The sequence below is a fragment of the Lactuca virosa genome, chromosome 4, assembly GCF_052849685.1.
Source record: "Lactuca virosa cultivar CGN04683 chromosome 4, Lactuca_virosa_CGN04683_v6, whole genome shotgun sequence".
Taxonomy (NCBI): Eukaryota; Viridiplantae; Streptophyta; class Magnoliopsida; order Asterales; family Asteraceae; genus Lactuca; species Lactuca virosa.
The window spans coordinates 396,109,581-396,125,776 of record NC_136429.1 but is presented as its reverse complement, the minus strand read 5'-3'; the positions used below and the strand labels follow the sequence as shown (position 1 = coordinate 396,125,776).

Here is a 16,196-nt window from a genome sequence, read left to right as displayed (position 1 = left end):
AATGATTATTTTTCAGCTAAAAACCCAAAAATTAAGTTAAGTGATCAGTCTCTCGACTTTGGAAAAGGTTGATGTGATGGGTCTCTACTAATCCAGTGACTTATAATAGAAAAAAGAAATTTTCCACATGTAACTTTCTTCATGTTATTTTATAGAGGGACAAGTTTATTGTTGTGTGTATGCTGCTAATAGAACTGGACATGAAACATAACACACATTTCTTTATGAACTAATTTTTTTTTGGAACTAATCATGGGTAGTGATGGTATGTTAACTTTGTTTTTTTCCTTGATTTCATAGGGTTTATGTATATATTCCAAAAAGTTATTTCATCATATAATTGATTTCTACCAGGCAGCTGCCAAAGTAGTTTTATTGCACTGATCATGGAGGATGGAACATTAGATAGATTTCGCTCTTCAACAATCTTGGCAACTGAAGTGAATATTGTTAATTGACCTTCATTTGAACCCTAAATAGGCAATCTATTTTTTATTTTCAAATCTGATCTCATAATTGCACACGAGATGGAAGTGTTATGGATTTTAATTGATACTTGTATATCTTAATTGTTTTGTTGGGTGCCTCATTACTGAAGTTGCAGTATTTTTCTACATTTTAGTGAGCAATAAATTGAAAAGACTCAGGTAACCTGGTTCATCTTAAATTCATATCTTCTCTTGATCTTTTCCCATGAAAAAGTTAAATTCAATGGTTTTGCAGAAATAAGATGATAAGAAATATGAGATATGTATGTTTGGGGTTAAATGTATGAATTAGAAACATACTTTCACTTGTTTTTTTATCGTACATCCTACTTTCATTTATTCTTGTTAAAACATTGTACTACAAAAATCTAGCCAACTATTGCAATGCAATTAAAAGACAAAGCAATTTCACTTCTCTGACTGGGTATATATCAATCAAAGCATAATGTTCTAATAAGAAAAAAATTGAATCTTGAAAGTACATTGCTACATTTGGTAGATTTTCAAAGTATTATGCTGTAATAAGAAAAAGTTAAAAGTACACTGCTATAACTGGTAGGAGTTTTACTTATTAGAACACTATAGTTTGAAAAGACACTTAAACATGTATTATTTCAATCCTTTTAATATCAAGAGTGGATTAAATTCTAAAATCTAGGCGTAAAAAAGAGCTTTTAAACATGTTTAATAAGAGGTCTAAACAACCATTGATGCTTGTTCCTTTTGATTTTGGTCCTGCATATACAATGTAAATGAAATCACAAAGAGCTGCAACAAGAAGTATAGAAAGTTTCAACTAAGAGCACCACTAAGTAAGTGATCATGAGATGAATCACTACCATTACAGCCGTAACGACTCCTTTTTGAAAATGAACAAGTGGAAATTGTATGTTAATTGACTATATTCTTGCCATGTCACCACCTAACATAATCATACAACTTGATGGTTTCTCATCCTAAAGAGGATAGAAAAAAATAAGCAAAAAAAAAAAAAAAAAAAAAAAAAAAAAAATCTGACAATGAAGTATAACTCAAAGAGTACAAATTCAAGGGTATTTGATTAAAAGTATTGTTCAAGTAAGTGATTAAAAAATCAGGACCCGACTTTCATGAAGTTGAAGTGCAAGCCCAACCTCTCTTCTGTATCTTTTCCGCAATAACTTCATCTAAAAGCAACAAAAAGCAAATTATTAGATGTGAATTTTTATATAATTGAATGGAAAACATATTGCATAGTAACAAAAAAAAATAACTCGACAAATTTGTGGTGTGCTTGATATCATTTTCAAATCATTTCTTATTTTATTTTTTTTGTAATTTATGTAAAGAAAACCTTTGCATCTTTTCTGGAAATATTCCTCATAAAATTATTTCCAGAATTACAACTATTGCTCAAAAGTAATACTCCTATATATCACCATCACTTAATTGCACCTCTCACAAGTCTTCCTTGCAACAAAAAAAACTATGTGTTATGATTATGATTTTTCAATTTTTACCTATGATGTCATAAAAACTGCAGAATGTTCCCAAAATTCATCCCCATGTTTAACAAAAACAGATGGCAATTAGCGAAAAATATTTTTGTAATAAAATATCAAATCTCAAATTTAGAAAAACTCTTTACTTTTTTTCACCTTTTACTGAAAACCCATTATAAAATTTGTTTTTAAAGAAAAATTATTGATTTTTTTTTTTTGTTTATTTACGCCATTAATTATATGTTAAAATAAGTTAATATTGTTAACACTATGTAAAGTGTTTGCAGGGAAATTAGACAACACAGGAACTTTACACAAAAGTTGTGTTACTTCATTATAGAAAAGTGACAAAGCTTGATGCCTAAGAAGGCTTACACGTGAAAGGAAAATGACAGAAACATAAAAAACTGCTCCACTAAGAGCCTAAAGATAATGGACAACCCACTACCTAAAAAGACAAAGTCAAGAATAACTTTTATGGGGAAAATAAATAAAGCAAACTAAACATATATTAAAAGATAGCTAGACATATGCACAACAAGTCATGCACGTGGTCTTAGGTGTTGGATTTTAATACTCCCTCTCAACGCCAACATTCACCATTCCCATTGTCTCACAGAAGTTGGTCAATTTCTTGCTTGAGAGGCCTTTAGTGAATGAGTCTGCAACTTGGTCTGAAGTTTTTATGTATTGAAGGTCTATGTCTCCATTTAAAACTTTCTCACGGATGAAGTGATAATGAACCTCCACGTGTTTGGTTCTTGCATGAAACGTTGGGTTCTTAGCCAACTGTATTGAAGAGAGATTGTCACAATAAAGCTTGATCTTGTGACCTTCCCATTCATGTAGATCTTTTAGAAGTTGAACCAACCAAACACTCTCTTGGGCTGCCATTGCAGCAGCTCTACACTCTGCTTCGGTTGTGGATAGAGACACTGTGGGCTGCCGTTTACTGCACCATGAGATTGCACTAGACCCCAACATGAACACATATCCTGTTGTAGAGCGTCGTGTGTTTAAGTCACCTGCATAGTCAGCATCGCAGAAACCAACTAGCTTGCACATTGACTCCCTCTTAAACATAATTCCTTGATCAAGTGTTGCTTTCACATACCTTAGAACTCGACGTATGGCAGCAAGATGAGATCTCCTAGGGTTTTGCATGAACCGACTCAAAACCCCTACAACAAAAGCTATGTCAGGCCGTGTCAAAGTGAGATAAATGAGGCTTCCCACAATCTTCATGTATATAGTTGTGTCTTCTAACTCTCTGCTGGTATCAACACAAAGTTTTGAGTTTGTGTCAATTGGTGTCATTGCTGGCTTACTGTCAATCAAAAAAAAAAAAAAAAAAAAATTCTTAGGCATCAAGCTTTGTCACTTTTCTATAATGAAGTAACACAACTTTTGTGTAAAGTTCCTGTGTTGTCTAATTTCCCTGCAAACACTTTACATAGTGTTAACAAATCTGGTATCAGAGCTAGACCCATGGCTGATCTTCAAGTAGTAGGTGGTGTCAAGAAACTCAACAACCAAAACTACAACACATGGTCCACTTGTATCACTTCGTACATGCAGGGGCAGGATTTGTGGGAGGTTGTAGATGGTACTGAGAAAGCGCAACCAGAAGCTGAAGATAACAATGGGGTTCTGCGAAAATGGAAGATCAAGGCGGGAAAGGCGATGTTTATTATGAAGACAACAGTTGAAGAAGACATTCTTTAACACATCCGGGATGTTGTGACTCCAGTCGAAGACTGGAAAACTCTTCAATCACTGTTCTCGAAAAAGAATGACACAAAGTTGCAACTTCTGGAAAATGAGTTGCTCTCTGTGTCTCAACGTGAGATGTCTATTCCTCAGTATTTCCATAAAGTGAAGTCAACTTGCAGGGAGATTTCAGAACTTGATCCACAGTCTTATATTCCTGAGACTCATATGAAGCGGATCATTATTCACGGCTTAAAGCCTGAGTTTAGAAGCTTTGTGGCTGCAATACAAGGTTGGTATGTCCAACCTTCTTTGGTAGAGTTTGAAAACCTCTTGGCAGGAGGCTCTCGCAAAACAGATGGTAAGCATCTCTGTTAAAGCCGAAGATGAAGCCCTTTATGTGGAGAGAAGTAAAGGGAAGTACAAGGCTAACTCAAACCAGGGACAGAAAAAGAATTATGATAAGCACAAACGGAACGAGAGGAGAAATCATGACAATGAGAAGGGAGAACAATCAGTGGAGAAGCAGAAAAGTTCTCGGTCTAACAAAAAGTTTCCTTTTAAATGTTATAATTGTGGTCAAAAAGGACGCATGGCAATAAATTGTCCACAACAACGTATGGAAGAAGGCAATGCAGCAACTGCTCAAGAAGAAGACGCATGGGATGCTGAAGCACATTTTGCACAAGATGAACATGTCATGGCCCTTGCAGCTACAACTGAAAAATCGAAGAACAAGTTAGATGAATGGGTAGTTGATTCCGGCTGCTCAAATCATATGACGGGAGATAAAAAGATTATTCAAAATGCAGTTGAATATGGTGGAATTAGAGTTGTTGTGATTGCTGATAACTCAAAACTTAAAATTGCCCACGTTGGTGATGTCCAGTTTCACCCGGAAGAAAACAAGAAGGAGATGATGTTAAAAAGTGTGTATCATGTTCCTGGAATGAAAAAGAACTTGCTCTCTGTTTCCCAATTAACCTCAGCTGGTCATTATGTGCTTTTTGGTCCCAATGATGTCAAAGTGTATAAGGAGTTTGAAACTCCATCTTACCCAATTGCCAAAGGAAGAAGATCGGAGTCTATCTATGTGATGTCTGCTGAAACTGCATATGTAGATAAATCAAAGAAAAATCAAAATGTGGATCTTTGGCATATGCGCTTGGGTCATGTAGCTTATGACAAACTCGACACTATGATGAAAAAGAAGCTTGTCAGCGGTCTTCCAGAACTAGAAGTGAGTAAAGGCCTAGTGTGTGCAGGTTGTCAATATGGAAAAGCTCACCAATTGCCCTTCAAAAAGTCCGCATATCAAGCAAAGGCACCTTTGGAGTTGATACACTCAGATGTGTTCGGACCTGTGAAACAACCATCAGTGAGAGGAATGAAGTATATGGTGACCTTTATCGACGACTTCTCAAGGTTTGTATGGGTATACTTCATGAAAGAAAAATCAGAAACCTTCAGTAAGTTTAAAGAGTTTAAAGCTGAAGCAGAAAGAGATGGAAAGCATCGTGTATTACGACTCAGATCAGACAATGGTGGAGAGTACTTGGCAAAAGAATTTGCTGATTACTTAAGGGAACACAAAATCGGAAGACAATTAACTTGTCCAAACACGCCACAACAGAACGGAGTTTCAGAGCGTAAAAACAGGCACCTAGCTGAAATATGTGGCAGCATGATCCATGACAAAAATGTCCCAGGTCGTTTCTGGGCAGAAGGTATGAACACTGCAGCTTATGTTATAAATCGAATCCCACAACAGAATTTGGGTTTTGTGTCGCCCTTTGAGAAGCTCTTTGGTATTAAACCAAATGTTAGCCATCTTCGAGTATTTGGCTGTGTATGTTATGTGTTTATACCCAGTCACTTACGTCATAAGATGGAGAAGAAAGCTATCCGTTCCATATTTGTTGGGTATGATTCAGAGAGAAAAGGCTGGAGGTGCTGTGATCCTAACAGTGGCAAGTGTTACGTCTCAAGAAACATAGTTTTTGACGAGACATCCTCATGGTGGTCAACAAATCATGAAACACTTCCTGATTCCGACGTACTCAAGGAAGGTGTGGAGTCCTCTACCATCAATCTAAACATTGATGATGTAGATACTATTATAGAAGAAGATATTGTTCCAAGACAAGAACAACATCCATGGCAGACAGGGGTCTTCAATTCCTCTAACTCTGATGATGAGAGAGATGAGTCTTCAAGTCTTAGGCGATCATCAAGATTAAGGAAACCTAATCCAAGATATGCACATGCTGCTGTTATTGAAAACCAGATATGTGAGCCTGAATCTTTTAAACAGGCTTGTATAAAAAGAGAATGGATGGTTGCTATGGAGGAAGAGATGGAAGCCCTAGTTCAAAACCAAACGTGGGAGCTGGTACCTAAGCCAAAAGAAGTAAAGCCCATATCATGTAAATGGGTATACAAGATAAAACGGAAGGCAGATGGCTCTGTAGAGAGGTATAAAGCCCGGCTAGTGGCTCGCGGATTCTCTCAGCAATATGGGCTTGATTATGAGGATACTTTCAGCCCAGTGGAAAAGCTTACAACTATACGTGTCCTCCTAGCCCTAGCTGCCAGCAAAGGGTGGAAACTCAGACAGATGGATGTGTGCAACGCGTTCCTATACGGTGATCTGGATCATGTCATTCACATGGAGCAACCAACAGGGTTTGAGAGCAAAGATCATCCAAACTATGTATGTAAACTCAAGAAGGCATTGTATGGATTAAAACAATCCCCAAGAGCATGGTTTGGTAAAATTGCTGAGTTTTTAGATCACAATGGTTTTATGATGACAGCTGCTGATGCAAGTTTGTTTGTAAGAGCTGAAGAAGGTAAGGTTGCAATCGTGCTGGTTTATGTAGATGATCTGATAATCACAGGTGATTTGTATGAAGTGGTTGATCAAGTGAGAAAGAATCTATGTACTCGGTTTCACATGAAAGACCTTGGTGATTTGAAACACTTTCTGGGCCTAGAATTGAAGTATGAAGAGAATGGAGACATTGTTCTACACCAACATAAGTATTCTGTGGATCTCTTGAGTAGATTTGGAATGATTGACAGTAAGCCAGCAATGACACCAATTGACACAAACTCAAAACTTTGTGTTGATACCAGCAGAGAGTTAGAAGACACGACTATATACATGAAGATTGTGGGAAGCCTCATTTATCTCACTTTGACACGGCCTGACATAGCTTTTGTTGTAGGGGTTTTGAGTCGGTTCATGCAAAACCCTAGGAGATCTCATCTTGCTGCCATACGTCGAGTTCTAAGGTATGTGAAAGCAACACTTGATCAAGGAATTGTGTTTAAGAGGGAGTCAATGTGCAAGCTAGTTGGTTTCTGCGATGCTGACTATGCAGGTGACTTAAACACACGACGCTCTACAACAGGATATGTGTTCATGTTGGGGTCTAGTGCAATCTCATGGTGCAGTAAACGGCAGCCCACAGTGTCTCTATCCACAACCAAAGCAGAGTGTAGAGCTGCTGCAATGGCAGCCCAAGAGAGTGTTTGGTTGGTTCAACTTCTAAAAGATCTACATGAATGGGAAGGTCACAAGATCAAGCTTTATTGTGACAATCTCTCTTCAATACAGTTGGCTAAGAACCCAATGTTTCATGCAAGAACCAAACACGTGGAGGTTCATTATCACTTCATCCGTGAGAAAGTTTTAAATGGAGACATAGACCTTCAATACATAAAAACTTCAGACCAAGTTGCAGACTCATTCACTAAAGGCCTCTCAAGCAAGAAATTGACCAACTTCTGTGAGACAATGGGAATGGTGAATGTTGGTGTTGAGAGGGAGTATTAAAATCCAACACCTAAGACCACGTGCATGACTTGTTGTGCATATGTCTAGCTATCTTTTAATATATGTTTAGTTTGCTTTATTTATTTTCCCCATAAAAGTTATTCTTGACTTTGTCTTTTTAGGTAGTGGGTTGTCCATTATCTTTAGGCTCTTATGTTAGTGGAGCAGTTTTTTATGTTTCTGTCATTTTCCTTTCACGTGTAAGCCTTCTTAGGCATCAAGCTTTGTCACTTGATTTGTTAACACTATGTAAAGTGTGTGCAGGGAAATTAGACAACACAGGAACGTTACACAAAAGTTGTGTTACTTCATTATAGAAAAGTGACAAAGCTTGATGCCTAAGAAGGCTTACACGTAAAAGGAAAATGACAGAAACATAAAAAACTGCTCCACTAACATAAGAGCCTAAAGATAATGGACAACCTACTACCTAAAAAGACAAAGTCAAGAATAACTTTTCTGGAGAACATAAATAAAACAAACTAAACATATATTAAAAGATAGCTAGATACATGCACAACAAGTCATGCACGTGGTCTTAGGTGTTGGATTTTAATAAATATGTTACATATGTTTATTAGTAAACAAATTAGATGTGTTGAAAATAGTCTCTCAACAAAACATTCCAACCCAAAACATCCTAACACAGGCCAAAACAATTCGGTAGTAGTCATGATATATTACAACCATTCACCAAATATGATTATTTCAGCTACTATACTTAACATGAAAGTTCAAAATATTGACGTCCCTCACTTAAAATTTATAAACCACTAAAAATTTCAATGTAATAATTATGAGTACCTATATTTCAACAATAATGTCACAAAGATAAAGTAGAAAATGTTGAAAATATATAATGTCAAAGATGTTTGTTCTATTCCAACTCAGACAAATAAGTTTGATGGTAAAGACTTCATATGCCTACAAAAGTTATACCTTATTTTTTTTATCAATTATAAGTGAAAATGAACAGGTAAATGATACAACCCTACTGAAATTGGATTGCCATAATGTAGAGCAATGTTCCAATTTCTTTCAGAGTAATGATTTAACTTGTTTACAAATTAGCACTGCATAAATATGCAAAACCAACAAAAATCAATTCTATATATTGTTATATAGCAATATTAGATGATGGAAACTTAATTTTGACATGATATCATAACTATAATTTTTTGTTAAAAAATGCATAACTAAAATAATAGGTGTACAGTATGCTCTCAGAAACTCATAATCAACAAATTTAAGGCCATTAGAAAGGTAAACCTCAATGTTTATTGTGCCCACACGCATCCTTGATCCTTTGGTGTATGTATAGTTTTTACATGACCTTTATTTACACAAAATTATTTATACACAAAAAAATTATGTAATTAAATATAGATCATTATCGCCGTGATTTTTATAATAAGATACTAACTTTCAGAACTTGGTACTCCTTACCCCTAAGATCGAGCCAAATTATGCCTATATACCTGAATAGAACAAAACTGCTTTCACTTCCCCTCTCAGACGTCACGGTTTGATCTCTGTAGAAAATTAATTAAAACATATGTTAATGGTTATAGATAAGAAATTCCCAACATTTGACTTCTACACCAAAAGTTTCCATTTAACAAAATTTGCCATTTATTTTTAAATAGTTAGAAAGAAGAAAAAACCAACCAACTTTGACTAAATAAGTCCTCCACAGTCCACCCTAGCCTTTAAATCTATTCATGAATCAAGAAAATCACCGGTGGTCGAGTAATGATAAATCAAATGAAAGGAAGAAAATGTAATACTAACCATATCAAAGTTATGAATAAAACAAACATCTTTTTTCCAATAGAATGAACCATTCAACTCTTTCCCAAATTCATCATACAAAGCACTACATTAAAGTTCAATCATACATTTTATCTTAGTTTGAACAAAAGAATATCGTTGTGATGATCAATAAAAGTATCAAATCCTTATGATTACACATCAATTTACTCACAAAAGTAAACTGTACAGAAACTGTAACAGTAATTAATTCTAGGCTTATACTGAACAGACAGTGATGTATTACTTTCTACCTCTCCGATCTCTGATTTTTAAAAACTAAAATATTCATCACCAATCTCTATGTTTCTTTATCATCTAACCCTGCTCACTACCAAAAGTTTCACCTTGTTCACATAATGAAATAGTCGTGCTCAACAGCTAAATGCCAAAGAAATAGGCTAATTTTCCATATGAGAACTGAAATTACCTTTCTTTGATGTCATTGATCAGTGATGAGGTGGAGAATCTGATACCCTCTTGTTGTAGAAATTAAAGAAGCCTCAGAACAGTAAAACCCCTCGACAAAAACATGTTAAACCCTTATATTTGAATACCACACATATACCAGTAGTCAACAACATAAACTACAAACTTTCACATATCCAAAAGTATAGCTTCTTCTATGAGTCTTTATGCTTTTTAATTGTTCCACTTTTCCTGTCATCTTGTTTGCAACTGCATTTCTTTCATATCAGACCTCTTCAACTTCATGATATCTGCGAGCAACAATTAGCTGCAAGACAATAAACCAATCTTTTTGAGAAGTGAAAAATAAATATATGTAATAAGCATAACTTGACAATTTGTGATGTTTTCAAAGAAAATAATATTCAAATTTTAACTTTCATTGCTGAACTGATAGGCCCCCAACATTTTAAAGTTGCATTAACTTCTCGTAAAACTCAAAATTCCAACAAAGATTACTTAAATAAAGTAGTAATCCCACTTTTTTTTCTTTCATTCAAGATAACAATTTGAAAAATAATGAAATAATAATCCCATTTTTTCTTTTAATTTCAAAGGACGTGGTATAAGCTTAAACAACACTGTATAAAAGAATAATTAGGATATTGAAGTAATTTTTAAGGTTTTTAAGGATATGAACGAAATTTTCCCGAAATATTAACCTTTTTTTTTGTGCATTTACCACTAAAACTTAATTAAATTAGGACTATTGCTTTCTCTTGAAGGAGTCAAAAATAAAATGAAGTGACATACCTCATAATCCACAAAGGCAACATGCATTCCACCTCTATTACATAGCTTGAGTGTGTTAAATCCAGGGTACCTATAATTAAAATGCATAATACAGGTCTTCACTATAAACTGCAAATGTACAAAAGTAAAAATCCCAATATTTGGGAAAGAATAGAACAGGTTTTAGATCACCCTCCATGAACTGTATTTATTACCTCTGTAACTCGCAATCAATCAATACATCAATCTAGTTGAAAATTTAAACAACACTAAAAGCTTAAATTTTATGCACCTACATTATTCATTGAAATTAACCACTAACCATTGGTTCACATGAAAGTCCTTTGCCTTTGACCATCGTATGAAGCCAATAATGCATGTACACTCTATGACTTTGCTGACATGGTTGGCCAATAATTCAAACCCAAATCAATCACCTATACAAATGTAAACCATGTATGCGACTAAATGGTTTTTCAAAATCATGAATAGGAAACTAATAAAAATAGGTACAGTGCTATATTTCACCATAAATTTCAAAGTATAATGAAGACAATGGTGTAACTACTCCACGAATGTTGATTTGCTGCATATTTTAAAGGGAAATTGTCAGAAAAGTCCTAATATTTTGGGAAAAGTTACGATTAAGTCCTTTTTTTTTTAACAGAAAACTCCGGATTTTTTAATTTTACACGATAATAATTTTTAATTAAATTAGATTAGAAGTTTAAGAGAATTATGAAAATATTAAAAATTTTACATTATATATTCAAATTCTTATGAGAATGAAGAATTGAAGCTCGAATTTGGAAAGGCTTCATCAAAATTTGTATTCACTATTAAAAAAGCATTTAAATTCAATGGGATTATGTCTAATTAATAAACCAAAAAAATAATAATAATAAAAGTGAAAAAGGATGCAAGGATCAACAAATACCCAAAAGAAAAATTAATCACGCAAACATCAAACCTCACGATGAAGTTCCCAAAAGAAAAATTAACTAAAAAAATACCCAAAAATGAATGATTAAATGGTTAATGAAATGGATATACTCACCAAACCACCTACCATCCACCGCTTTCAACATATTTACTTGATTCAGACATTTTCAACATACACATATCGCAATCATCTGCTGCTCTTATTTACTAAATCAAAAATGAGATGACAAAGAAAATTTATATTCTTAAAACGAAAATGGTAAAGAATTGCTATCTGATACACTAATAACCTTATTCAAAGAGATTATCAGAAAAGAGAGCACATCAGGTAAATGGTTTCCACTATACTTGACTCAGCCTTACAGTCTTCGATCTCACCATACTTGCCAAACTCATTGGTTAGAATCTCAGCATGCGTATCTGAACCTAGACCAAAAACTTATATAAAAGTGTGTTAAGAAGCTTGTATAGTCAATGATGGAGTAGCTCTAATACCAGTTCTTTGAAGCATTTCATCAAGCAGTTGATGTGCCAATTATGAGCAAAAAACCAATCTAATAAGCCCCAAATTATTTCTTTTTTGACAGAGAAGTTTTGTCCAATATTATATATGAATTCATTATGTCAAAACAGAATGACTAACTTTAAGATGGAGTAGCTGAAGATGGACTTCCAAATCAGACCCAAACAGAAATTAATACAGTTAGAGTAGGAGAAGATGGAAATCAAAATGAAAAAAATACTATCCAAATCATACCCAAAACAAAGTTTAGCTACTTCCTTCAACACAGAGGACGAAATCAAACAACGCCATCAACAGAGAAGAAGTAGAAGAGGGTAAAAAGAGACAAACCTTAAATTGACATACCTGAACTCTGTTACTAAGGATAGGAAGCGTAACCAGGCATGAGATAAGCAGATAAGGGAAGCAGATAAGCAAAAAGAGAAGGTGGCGACCTCCAATCGTGGAAGGCTAGATCGATTTATAAAACGGAAAAGGTTCAAGATTTTCTCTGCTTTAATCTCAGCCTAACCATTTTTTTTACCATTTATCTTCTATAAACTAAAATCGTTCAACCCTAAAAGCACAATCCACTGGCGACTGAAGCGAAGTTTGATAGAAGGTAGAGACATGCGTAGCTGGGAAGTAAGCGGTGGAGGGAAACGGAGAAGGTGAGCAGTGGGGAAGGCGGTAACTGAGGCGGTGGAAGTGAACGATTAAAAAGAATAGATAAGTATTTGTGGCGGTGGGTCGGTGTAAGATTAATTAAGGTGCAGTTAAATAACCCTATGAACGGTTAGGTAATGTCATAAGGGAACAATTTTTTAATATATATATATATATATATATATATATATATATATATATATATATATATATATATATATATAACATGAAAGTTCAAAATATTTACGTCCCTCACTCAAAATTTATAAACCACTAAAAATTTCAATGTAATAATTATGAGTACCTATATTTCAACAATAATGTCACAAAAATAAAGTAGAAAATGTTGAAAATATATAATGTCAAAGATGTTTGTTCTATTCCAACTCAGACAAATAAGTTTGATGGTAAAGACTTCATATGCCTACAAAAGTTATACCTTATTTTTTTTATCAATTATAAGTGAAAATGAACAGGTAAATGATACAACCCTACTGAAATTGAATTGCCATAATGTAGAGCAATGTTCCAATTTCTTTCAGAGTAATGATTTAACTTGTTTACAAATTAGCACTGCATAAATATGCAAAACCAACAAAAATCAATTCTATATATTGTTATATAGCAATATTAGATGATGGAAACTTAATTTTGACATGATATCATAACTATAATTTTTTGTTAAAAAATGCATAACTAAAATAATAGGTGTACAGTATGCTCTCAGAAACTCATAATCAACAAATTTAAGGCCATTAGAAAGGTAAACCTCAATGTTTATTGTGCCCACACGCATCCTTGATCCTTTGGTGTATGTATAGTTTTTACATGACCTTTATTTACACAAAATTATTTATACACAAAAAAATTATGTAATTAAATATAGATCATTATCGCCGTGATTTTTATAATAAGATACTAACTTTCAGAACTTGGTACTCCTTACCCCTAAGATCGAGCCAAATTATGCCTATATACCTGAATAGAACAAAACTGCTTTCACTTCCCCTCTCAGACGTCACGGTTTGATCTCTGTAGAAAATTAATTAAAACATATGTTAATGGTTATAGATAAGAAATTCCCAACATTTGACTTCTACACCAAAAGTTTCCATTTAACAAAATTTGCCATTTATTTTTAAATAGTTAGAAAGAAGAAAAAACCAACCAACTTTGACTAAATAAGTCCTCCACAGTCCACCCTAGCCTTTAAATCTATTCATGAATCAAGAAAATCACCGGTGGTCGAGTAATGATAAATCAAATGAAAGGAAGAAAATGTAATACTAACCATATCAAAGTTATGAATAAAACAAACATCTTTTTTCCAATAGAATGAACCATTCAACTCTTTCCCAAATTCATCATACAAAGCACTACATTAAAGTTCAATCATACATTTTATCTTAGTTTGAACAAAAGAATATCGTTGTGATGATCAATAAAAGTATCAAATCCTTATGATTACACATCAATTTACTCACAAAAGTAAACTGTACAGAAACTGTAACAGTAATTAATTCTAGGCTTATACTGAACAGACAGTGATGTATTACTTTCTACCTCTCCGATCTCTGATTTTTTAAAACTAAAATATTCATCACCAATCTCTATGTTTCTTTATCATCTAACCCTGCTCACTACCAAAAGTTTCACCTTGTTCACATAATGAAATAGTCGTGCTCAACAGCTAAATGCCAAAGAAATAGGCTAATTTTCCATATGAGAACTGAAATTACCTTTCTTTGATGTCATTGATCAGTGATGAGGTGGAGAATCTGATACCCTCTTGTTGTAGAAATTAAAGAAGCCTCAGAACAGTAAAACCCCTCGACAAAAACATGTTAAACCCTTATATTTGAATACCACACATATACCAGTAGTCAACAACATAAACTACAAACTTTCAATGTAATAATTATGAGTACCAAAGAGATCATTTGCTTAACAAAATAATAATAATAATAATTACAAAATGCTTTCGATAGAAGAATGCAGACCTTCGACCAGAGCAGAACCAGGTGGGATGCAATTTTGAGAAGAAGAGAGGAGCGACGTTTTAGAGTGAGCGAATGAGTGGACTTGTTCAATATATGAAACGGGTTTTAAATTTTATTATAAAACCGGTGAATAAAACAAAGGTAAAAAGAAGTCGACGTCAAAAAGTCAAAAAAAAAAAAAAAAAAAAAAAAGTCGAAGGCATACGCTTCTGAAAAACGCACCGCCTCAACCGATTCCTCTACGCTTCACTAGTACGAGGCATACGTATCAAATCCTACCACAGAGGCGACGCCTCTAGTTTGATCATCATCCGCTTCACCTCAAGGCGTGCATTTCTCATGATTTTTAAAATGATGGTCATATTTGCCAACTTTTACCTTGCCAAAATGTCTTCTTATTTATAAAATGGCTTTTTTACCTTGCTATAAGTAGCATTCCTTTTTTACCTTGCTATAAGTGGCCTGGAACAAAATGTTTTGTGATCATCAATTAAAACTATACTTTTAAGTTACAAAGGAATGTAATTTTAATAAATAAACATGAAAGAGTTAGAATAGAAGTTGCTTCTCACCTAGTTGATACAAAAATCCATGTTGGTCCTAAATGACCCTTTGCATTATTGATTATCTTTGGTGTCCTTGTTTGTCTGAATTTATATACAAAGTTAGAAAAAGGATATATATATATATATATATATATATATATATATATATATATATATATACATAAAATATTGTAATCAGGTGAGCTTGAGCTTTTGACTCAAGAATTAAATGACAAATTTAAGCCAAAACTCAAGAGACACTTACCGAAACCCAGAAAAATCCTTATACAGCTTCACAAATAACTTCATATAGCCATTATTATCCTTTCTACAAATAACAGAAACAAAATAAAATAAGTCGATAAGGCAATACATGTAACACATGAAGAGATACCATCAACCAATGACCTTATTATGCAAAAATAAAACAAAAAATAATAAGGTCTACTTAATGGAATAACCAAAGCATATAGTGTGATTTGTTCTTCAAAATTTCATCAGCAAAAAAAATTCCAAGAGTACGGAGATTACTTTCCATACATATAAACACTTGTTTCTTATGATACAATCAACACAATTGGCACATAAGAAGGGCACATAAAAATGACAGAAATTAAGATTGGAGGATTAACCATTGATATGTTGATTCTTCATTTCTGGAAGGGTTTTAAGTCAATATATATTCAAGAAAGGCAAACCCTTGGGCCAAAATTTGATTTCTCCACTTAAAATTTCACATTTTTTGAGGGCATTGAAAAAGATTTTTCAGTCAAAGGTACACATAACACTTTGATGATTCCTCCATTAATTAATTACATCTGAAAAGACTTTGAAGGAGGAAGCAAAACACATACGTATTAACTGAAAATTTTAAAAAATTAAGTAAACACATATGTATTAACCCAAAAAAATCAAATAAGAAAAAATTAAAAACAAAAAATAGTAACCTGAGTTCATCCTAACAGTTTTCTGATGTACAATATGATACATTCCAACAACTCCATTAAGTGAA

At 33.7% G+C, this 16,196-nt stretch overlaps 2 long non-coding RNA genes across 8 annotated transcripts; both read right to left on the bottom strand.

Moving 5' to 3' along the window:
* Positions 1-8,775: 8,775 nt before the first annotated feature.
* Positions 8,776-12,716, bottom strand: LOC145108846 (uncharacterized). 7 transcript variants are annotated; one of them, XR_013708590.1, is made up of 7 exons: positions 11,762-12,716; positions 11,587-11,678; positions 11,058-11,115; positions 10,852-10,966; positions 10,551-10,620; positions 9,760-10,065; positions 8,776-9,052 (listed from the first exon to the last, which is right to left on the bottom strand). It is a non-coding gene; the product is annotated as an uncharacterized LOC145108846 (long non-coding RNA). The 7 variants fall into 7 exon arrangements; XR_013708592.1 differs by having other exon boundaries at positions 11,587-11,909; positions 12,325-12,716; XR_013708593.1 differs by having other exon boundaries at positions 11,587-11,897; positions 12,325-12,716.
* Positions 12,717-13,394: 678 nt separating this feature from the next.
* Positions 13,395-14,541, bottom strand: LOC145169041 (uncharacterized). The gene is made up of 2 exons (XR_013742256.1): positions 14,379-14,541; positions 13,395-13,671 (listed from the first exon to the last, which is right to left on the bottom strand). It is a non-coding gene; the product is annotated as an uncharacterized LOC145169041 (long non-coding RNA).
* Positions 14,542-16,196: the final 1,655 nt, after the last annotated feature.